This window comes from Grammomys surdaster, unplaced genomic scaffold (genome assembly GCF_004785775.1).
Source record: "Grammomys surdaster isolate TR1022 unplaced genomic scaffold, NIH_TR_1.0 332450, whole genome shotgun sequence".
In the NCBI taxonomy this organism is placed as follows: Eukaryota; Metazoa; Chordata; class Mammalia; order Rodentia; family Muridae; genus Grammomys; species Grammomys surdaster.
Window position 1 is genome coordinate 9,968 of NW_021627682.1, and position 10,220 is coordinate 20,187.

Below are 10,220 nucleotides of genomic sequence, written 5' to 3' on the forward strand. Positions count from 1 at the left end.
ATAGTGATTTCACTACTTGACGTGTTCCTGTTGGCTGAAAACTTCACTGGTCACTTGAGTAACTCTACATCACACAAATTATGAAGAAACGAAATGTTATACAATAAACACCAAAGGCAGAGAGATGCCACAGCCACCTTGAGAGGAGAGCAAATTCATAGCTCTCTCTAAAACACTCTTCCACCTCCCATGGCTCCGGTTATCAGCAGCTAACTGTGGTCTGAAAATACTCAATGAAAAATTCTAAAACTACATATCAGGTGAGTTTCAAATCACTTTTTAAAAGTGCTTTGTTACTGTTATTGATATCTTAAACCTGATTGAAAAACTATTTTTAAAGGGTATATATACACAGAAGTAACCACAGCTTATATTTAACGTACACGTGCATTCATAGATACATACATATGTCTGCAAACTTAATTCGATGATATCTACAGTTGCAGGCACTCAGTGAGGGCCTGGAACCTATTCCCTTGATCAAGCGGAAGATCACACAAAATATATACCTTAAAAGTGGACAACAGTGTTTAAGGAAGGCGAGGCAGTCTAAAAGACAGACGTAATGTTGTTTTCATTCCTACTAGAAAAGGAAATAGTAGATTTTACTTGATTTCCTCTTGAATATTCACATTTCTCAGGCATGAAGACCAAGGTCCTGAATAAGATCCGTTAAAATTTAAATAGCCCCGAGATTCCAAGCTGGAGCGAGCTGTGCTGTCGCTGTTCGCCAAGTGGTATCAGGCCCAGACGTCCCTCCGCTCAGTGTGGGTCACAGAGGAGAACCATGGACATTTTTTTGGAGACGCCAGACTTGCTGACCACCAAATAACTCCAGGCTCCCAATAGAGACAGCTCCCAGGATCCACGGAGAGCTGTGGGACTCTGAGAGAGAGTCAAAATACATGGCCAAAAAAAATGCCAAGAAGGAAGCGACAGGCAGGAACTGGCAAAGAGATGGTGAAGAGGAGGGAACATTCTCACTGGCCAGTGAGGACGTCCTAAGGAATAGAACAATAAAGAGAGCCAAACGGAGACATTCCCGCCCCCAGCCCGATGGTAAAGGAACTTCCAAAGGGATTAAAAATTTGGCTGTACCTTCCGGAAGAGGAGAATCTAGCGGTGGCCCTGGAGAGAAGCCTCTGGAAGTATTGACAACCAGAGGGAACACAACCAGGGCTGCAGCAGAGCCCAAGGCAGCCTTGGGTTCTGTTACTGCAAATGAACCCCCCTCTTTGGAGCATGAGCAGATCTCAGATCCCCAGACTAATGTCCACAGTCAGCAGCCTGTCTCCCCGGGCCTTGCTTTCAGTCAAGCCTGCGCTGGGAGTGTCTACCACAGGCAGTTGACTGGCCTGAACTGCTCTGTCCGGGACTGGATAGTGAAGCACGTGAACGCAAATCCGTTCTGTGATCTGACGCCTGTGTTTAAGCAGTATGAGAGATACTTGGCTGCCATTGAAAAGCAGCTCCATAGCAGCTGCGGCTGTCTTTCTGAAAGTGAGCCCAATAGGGGCTTGGTTGGGACACAGCCTCCTTCCCTCGTTATTACCACTGAACTACAGCCAGAGTTGGTCACATCTGAAAAGACGGAGTTTATGTGTGAGAAGAAAGCTGATCCAGCACAAGGTGCAACAAGAACCTCCTGTAACTTTGGCAAAAACATTGAAACCCCAGTTTGGGGTTCCTTAAACTCTGGTCCCACGCATGGAGTTTCATCATTCACCAGAAGCTCCAACTTAAGTGGGAAAGGTACCACCCAGAAGAAGCCAGCGTCTGCAAAAGCTCTGGAGAGTCCAGCACCAGGCAGCAGTGATGAATGCAAAGGTACTAGGGATGAGCCACCCAGAGCGTTCTTTGTTGAAGAGAAGGAGGAGAGTGCGTTCTACTGCAAGAAGTGTAAACTATTCTACAAGAAAGACAACGAATTTAAAGAAAAAGGTGTTGGCACGCTATATTTAAAATCCACAGCCAATCAGAAGACGAGGCTCTTAGTGCAGGATACTAAGTTAGGCAACATACTCCTGAACATTCTGATCTCACCCGATATGCCTTGTACCCGAATGGGTAAAAATAATGTCCTTATCGCCTGCGTACCAAATCCACCGCTTGATAAGAAGAATGCCACCATCAAGGTCCCCATGCTAATTCGGGTAAAGACAAGTAAGGATGCTGATGAACTGCACAAAATTTTACTGCAGAAAACGGATGTCTGAACACAAAAAAAAAAAAAAAATCCACCCGGGAACTTGCCAAGTTCCTGCTTTTTTGTTCTGCTCCCATATACAATTTTTTTTTCTTTTTGCTCATGACACCCTAAGAACTTCCAATGACAAAAATTTTGTGAGCACCCTTAAGACCAACAGAAAATTCAATGTTCACTTGAATGTGGAGAAAGGGGCCTCCCTTTTTTAAGAGCTACCTAACATGCAAAATACATTTGAATAAAAAGGTTTTGAAATTTCTTTTAATATTTATTTTTGAGAACATTATAAGAAATTTCTAAAAATCATCCCATCTATATGGAAAGTGACATTTTAAATAATGTATAATAAGATCCTGCTTGGCTTGCTCATCTAGAAGATTTCCTACTATGAGGGCCAACCTCTTCCACACACCATCCTATCTGTCTTTACTATTGCTAAGAATCTCAAAGGCTATGGGCTAGATCAGGGATAGCTATTGTAGGATATTGTATAACATACAACAGACCCTCTAGACAGGTGGTGCTCAGCCTTCCTAACCCTGTGATCCTTTAATACAGTTCCTCATGTTATGGTGACTTTGAACCATAAAATTATTTTCATTGCTACTTCATAACTGTACTGTTGCCACTGTTATGAATTGTAATGTAAATATCTGTGTTTTCTGATAGTCTTAGGCAACCCCTGTGAAACAGTCATTCAACTCCCAAATGGGATGCAACCCACAGGTTGAGAATCACTGGCCTAGCGACACTCTGATTCCATTAGTATGCATGTACTCTGGCCCCTTTCATCAATCTAGACCACCAAGGAGAAAATAAAGTGTGGATGGTGCTGATGACATGAATGTCCCCTGTCCACATCAAGGCAAATAGTTTCTGTTCATGAAACAAAAGAGAGTCCTATTGATGGAGCGTATCACTCCCTTGTAAGTCCAATTTTCATTCAAACCAACTGTCAAATATCTTTCACAAATCTCTGAGGGTCACTTATAATATCTGTGTGAGTCATGACTTCTCTTTCCAAAAGTAGCCTTTAACACTAGAGCAAGATCCAAAAGTGAACAGTTATAGGGTCTGTTGTTGTGTCAGGCACACAGCAAGAATGAAAGATTAATAACTGACTGAAAAGGTTGACAGGTAAAATAAATGGAGTTATCCAAACAAGGTATGAATCCAGGAGACAAACCTGGCTGGAGAGTAACTTTCAAACATGCCTTGTGAGAGGGCGGAACTGGGCAATACTTCCCGATCAAAACTCCATGTTTTGGTGGTAGCGTGCCTCTTCTCAGAGGATGTTCCTTCTTTAAATCATCATGAAGCTTCCACATGGGCTACCGAAGGGTGGAAGAGCTTTCTTAAGCTATAGAAGTCTCACAGTAGCCATGGAAACCTGCTGATGGTCAGGCAAAAGTTGGGGTCATTAAGAAAAGACTTTTGCCAGAAGTAGCCTATTTAGAGCCACTTTCCTTTTTGACGATTCCATACTTTATATGGATTTTCTTGTCTCGTTTAGACCCCATTATCCTCTTATCCCCCTCTTTCTCCTATTGAAACCTTTCTTCTTCCCTCTTATAATTTGATGTGCTATGTGTGTGGTGGTGGGGAGGGGTGGACAGTGAGTGTATGTCACTGAGTTTAATTATGGTTGCTTGGTTGAGCCTGGTGGTGGGGTACTAATTTACTAGACTGTGGGTAACTTATCAATGGCTCTACCACTGAAGGAGATGACAACCCCTTCAAGCACCAATCAGTCCCCACAGGAGGACTGGAGCCTCATTATCCCCTTCTAGTAGATAATGAAATGGTAATGGACTCAATCTGCTACAGTTACGGTACAAGTGAACACAGCTACAGTGCATTCATGAGCACATTGGCTGTGTCAAGTCCGAAGACAGTATTCCATGGTACGTACCCTCATCTTCTGGTTCTCACCTTCCTGTCCCCTTCTCTGATGTTTCACGAGATTTGGAGCAAGCAATAAAGACATCCTATCTAGGGATGATCACCCCATGGTCACTTAATCACCACATTCTGACCATTTGTGTGTCTCTGCTCACAGCAAAATGAATCTTCTCTAACCAATACTGAGAGCAGTATCAGAGGGTATAAAAAGAATGAAGAATCTGAAGACATGGGGAAGGACTGTGTACTGAAATCCTCTGGGCATGGCACAGCCATTGCAACTATCAACTTGGAGGAGCTGAAGTTATCAGCATTGAGCCTCTACAAGACTGGACATTTTAAACAATTAGTCATGGATGGGAGAGGAGTTCATGGAGTCCCACCTTCCCTGCTGAGCTATTGGCTATAGACAGATTCTTGTAAAAAAGGAATCATTGTCTTGGGTTGTGTGACTACTGGTGAGCCTACCAAGCTCGCACCTGTTACTCTGATTAAACTCGGTGTATTACAAAAGAAAACCAGCAGGGCATGAAGACATGGGAAGAAACTTACAGGGAGGATTGAGGATAGACATGAGTGTGAGAGAGAGAAAGGTAGGGATAAGGGTAAGTCAAATGTGTTATATACTTGTATTAAATTGCCAAAGAGTAAATTTAGAAGGCAGTTTGACACTGTCCATTTAAAGCAACATTAGCAGTAGCAACATTAGTAGAAATGCAATATTAGTAGCCACCAGCTAGACCCATATTTTTTAATTGAAAATTCTTTAGTAGATTTATCTGTCAAGTTGAAATATCTCCATATTTAGAAATATGAGAAAGAGGTCATGGTGAGATTTTGATGGGAAAGAGCTATTAGTAATTGCTCCAGTGTGGTGAAATTTAGACGAGAGGGCATTTGAATGGGGGTATTCCACTTCAAAGCCATGCTGTCATAATATTGAGAGTTAAATAGTTATGAATAACAGTCTTGCAGACTTTCCACTGCCAGGCACTTCTGTAATTTATGAAGAAAAGGCTTCTTTAAATCGCAACAAAGAGCATGGTTTTGGAGGCTCTCCTCTGTCAGCGTCAATTGTCCCAGACTGATAGAAAGATATAGAATGCAAGAAACATCATTTGTAGTGTCAAAACAATTCTTCAATGTTTAAATTTGATTTAGGTGAAAATAAATTACACATTTTTCATCAACTAGGCAGCTGATAGAGCTTTTTTTTCCAATGATAGTGCCATTCAAAAGAAAAGAAAAAAGAATTACCCTCCACGCCTATGCATACTTATCTTAACAAAATATTTCCATCCATCCCTTCAATGCCTGCGAGCCAGAAAAATGATGGTGATAATTTATAAGTTATGTGTGATAGTATGACATACTCTGTGTCAAATATTAGAGGTTAAGAGTGCAGAAGTGACATATCCAATTTATGAGGTTAAGCCTGGTGCTAATGCCAGTTTAAACTATGTAAATTCTGCCACAGAAGCTAGCAGGATCATTGGCTTGTACACATGGCATGCCAGTAACTCCCTCTTCTATGGATAGAGTAACCTGAGAATCTCAATCCCCTAGAATTGTGAAATGGTTCTTTGATTTGAACCTTACTGTTCTTACAGTTTATTCAAATATTTTAGTAAATGTTTGAGCCAGATCTGAATTTTAAGAACAATCTAGAAAATTATCCTGTAATTTTCTCTCTAAAATAATTCCAACGAATTTTAATAAAGATGAGAAAGAAAGCAGTGGAAATCTAAATATGTGTGGTCAAACATTTATTCAAAATAAATGTGCCAGGTATTATTTCAAGCCTAATACATAGATTAACCTGGCAATCCTCCAAATGACCCTACATAGTAGGAGTATGCATCACGCTTGCTTTCTAGGTGAGAGGAAAGATGATGAAATAATGAACATTTTGCATAAAGCCTCCACAACAGAAAACCTTTAGGCTAAGGTTCAAAACCATGCAGTGCTACACAGAGCACATTTCACAGCCCTCTCTACTGTCTATTGGGAAGTTAAAACTCTTTTAGTAAATGTTATACAGGTATAAGGGAAAGCTTGTTGGCTCTTGGGCAAAATGATGGACAGTCTTTGATAATTCATGAATTTTCACTGAACCAGGGTCACATCCACTTCCAGACACACTGTCTATAGCTGTTGCTACACTATAAGGTCACACTGATTAGAAGCAACAGATTAGAGGGCCCATAAATAAACAATTATTCTATTCATTTTTAGTGTGTGTGGTATATTGATGTGTGTATACATAAATGTCCTGGGACACTCATCTATCCATATGTATGTAGCGGACAGTGGTTGACCAGATGTCTTTTTTTAATCACTATCATAGCATTTGAGATACTCTCTGAACTTGAGTTTGAACTGAATTTGAACTCACTGAACCTAGAGCTCATTCTTTCAACTGTCGTAACTGGCCAACAACCCCTAGGATTTCACATATCTCTCTTCTTCAGTGTTTTCCATCCTTCATGTATGTGATGAAGCCCAAAGTCAAATTTTTATGCTTGTCCAGTCAGAATGTAACCCACTGAACCATCAGTCTAGCACCCAAATAATTATGAACTTCCACAGAAGTCTAGAAGCTAAAAAGCTCTCCCCTTCAGTGGGTACAGAAAAGGGCAGGACTTGAATCCAGGTCAGTTGCTTCACAAGGTTCTCACCCAGAGAACTTTGCTAATGATGGCACAGATGGGCACTAGCAGAGAGCTAGAACTCTCTGTAGGCCATTCCAGAAAGCATTTGATGACATAAACACTATAGTCCTCTAATACTCAGTGAGGTACCTCTGCATGGCATGACAAGGCTGAGGGGAACTGGTCCAGCGTCTTCTCCATTTCTTACTACAGAGGCCTTTTATCTTACTGTCCTGGAAATATTTTACCCAAATGTAGAGTATGCTTTACCTAAATATAGAGTATACAAAGGCCATATTCCATTTGCTTCCTGGGAAGAGTCAGTAAAGAGTCTCTCAGTCTGACCCTTGACTGAGACAAACTCAAAATTTCAGAACTAGTCTCGGTTTCTAGTTTCTATAACAAGCTAGTTTGAGAATGCATCCTTCACTGGCTCTCTTTACTTCCTGTACCCCTTCCTCACTTCCAACATATATTTTCTGTAACTGTCTCAAAAAAACATATCCCTTGAGTTCTTAACTCAAGTTCTCTTTCTGAAGAAAATGGAACTAAGAAATGTCAAGTTTTCTGGCAAAAACACCAAGATTCCAAAAATTATAAAGGAAGTCCAGAGTTCTTGAGATGGAAATTGATATTGTCAATATTTGAACTTGGAGTATCTGCCTCCAAAACCTACACTCTTAGCTAAACCCTTCCCTCAGAATATCTATGTGTAGGTGTATCCAAGTGCACATGCTCAGCTTCCTCTACAGAACAGGAACCTAGAAGAACACCAGGTCCATCTCTGAAAGCTTATTCGGGAAGGAAGAAAATTATTTCAGGGGAAAAACTAAATAGAATGCTCTCTCCTTGTTCTTGATTACTCTCACCTAGGAAAGACAGGACTTCTCTTATGGCAACACTTACTGTATCACTACCTGAGAGATGGGCAGAGAGACCATTCCTCCCACAAGTCATTCATAAGAATTGGCATCTATGCCCTCTCCTTGCCTCTGCTCCACTGACAGCCCCAGGTGGAATATCCCCCTGAGCTCCAGACAATCAGTTACCTTTCCCAGGATGTCAAGATAGACATAAAATCTCCGCTCAGATTCTATTACTGACACCCAGGATTCATGTGTACCCACTAACACAAATCAGCTTCTATTCCTTGTCAGTCTGGGGAAGCAGTGAGACCATCACCCTTTTTCCTCTAAGGGATTAAAACAGGTGTGTGATTGATACCAGCTGTCATTATTCTTCATCTATGAGCCACCATAATGAAAGGCATTCAAATCATTTTGCTCATCACACACACATGCTGCCTAGTGGCTGAACAAGAGCTTGTCCCTAAGGGGAAGCATCCTCTGTCAACAGACACCCCTGCCTTAGCCCTGCCCCAGGCTCTACAGGTAAAGGTAAGGGATTCATTTTCTCTATATATTCTACATATTAAATAAAGAAAAGTAAGAGCATCCGTGGTTTTTTCTAAGGGGAAAGTAGGGGACTGAGGCATAGAGGTGACATACATTAGAGAGTATGACATTGGTTCCCCTTGAATTGGACAATGAAAAGTTCACCCATAAGTTTATGGCCTTCTTTCAGCCTACTTTCAAGATCTATGAATCCCATATAGACATGTCTTGCCCAAAACATTCTTATACTAACAGATATATTAATTAGTGTAAATTATTTGCTAAAAAAGAATGAGAATGTATCTGATCAGCAGAAATTAATTATTCAATTAATAATAATTATAATTCATAAAGCAGGAAGGAATACAGTAGATCATTCTGGGATTTTTATTTTAGACATTCTGTGATACATGGGTTTTTACTTGACTTTTATGTAATTGCATCTGCCTCTGTCTCTTGATGAAAAGATGGCTTCTGTAACTTAGCCAATATTCCCCAGGAGCACCTAGTCAAGTACACTCGTCTACAGAATCCGAAAGGTTAGAGAGCAACCGAACTTCCATCTCCCATAAGAGAGCAATACACTCAGAGCTCTGGAAGCTTCTGAATTCTCTAAGTCCTGTCACCTGTCACCACCCACCAACCTTGGTAAATAGTCCCAGTACATCCTCATTCAACATTGGAATAACCTAGGTGAGCATATGTCTGTTTCTTCTAACCAAATCGCTTAACCAAGTCATTCCAATGCTACCTTAGAGAGATGTTTTCCATCTGGACAATTTACATGGCACTCAAAGGAAAAAGCATCCATGACTTCATTCCAGAGAGGAACTAACCCTTCTTTTTTAAATGTAACTGCTGTCACTCCTATAGTTAGAGAAGCTTGTTTGTAATAAGCAATGGTCAGTGAAGATCTCTGTGACTAGTCAAAGCGAGGAGACTAATTGACTATTGAGTACACAGTCCTAAGTGAGGCATCTATATTGCTCCATCCAAGAGAACATAGCAGAAGAGAGGTGGGACGAATATATGAGTTGAAGGATGCAGAAGAGTGCTACGAAATGGCATCCTCCAGATGTGGCACAGCTGTACCACCCATGAACTTATAGCAGCAGTAGCTACCAGCTCATGACCTCATGAGACTGAGCCTATCAACACTTCATCATGGACGGGGGAGGGGCTTTTAAGGCCAGACCCCTCCCTGAGAGCTATAGGTAGTTAATGGTTGTAGAAGGAGTGGGAGAAATGCTCAGCATACCAAAAAGCTGTTGGAAATCATTTGTTTGAGAGCCTCTTATACCAAAATATGGCAGTGTCTCACTCACATCCTGAAGAAAGGACAATAGCTCTGACTGTAGGTGCTTAATAATAATGACATGTATACACACCACAACTCAACTTTAAGGGAATAAGAATAAGCGGGGAGAGAAGGTTCAACTACCTGAATATAACAATAATAGTTTTTCATAGATACTGTAGAGGGATAACTGAAGAACAAACCCTTTATATGAGTATTCATTGAGTACAGTGCTATATTATAGTTCTCATAATGTACAGTGGAAATAGTATAATTTTAATAGTATTTTCTTTTAAAATATCAATGTGCAGTATAGTCCCAATAGTCAAGTGTTTGTGTTATGTTCACAAGGCTATGCATTTGATTCCAGCACCAGAAAAATCTCAATATGCTGTGCATATGAGTACGTGTAGTAATATTTATAAAACTTAATGTCATCAGGTTTAGCCTTAGTGTACACAAAGTATGGTGCTTATACTTCACGTTCTCCTTAGGACCTGGAATTAGTCTACCTTTATTCAAATCTTTATTCAATCTGCCACTTGTTGGCTGCTTAGAAAACTAAGCTACTTAACCTGTCTGAACTTTGGTCTATTTATGAAGTCAGTTGGTGTACCTTCCACACAGGGTGCTTTATGGATTAAATGGGTTTATCCATGTGCCATACTTATCATGATGCTTGAACATAGTAAGTCTTCAATCAATACTTATTGACACCTAAGAAGCCACATACTCAATGTTGATCTTATCAGTAAGACAATAAGACACTA

The 10,220-nt window shown here is 40.7% G+C and overlaps 1 pseudogene; it reads left to right on the forward strand.

Moving 5' to 3' along the window:
* The first annotated feature begins 905 nt into the window (after nucleotides 1–905).
* LOC114616533 lies at nucleotides 906–2,216 on the forward strand (annotated as a pseudogene).
* The last annotated feature ends 8,004 nt before the right edge of the window (nucleotides 2,217–10,220 follow it).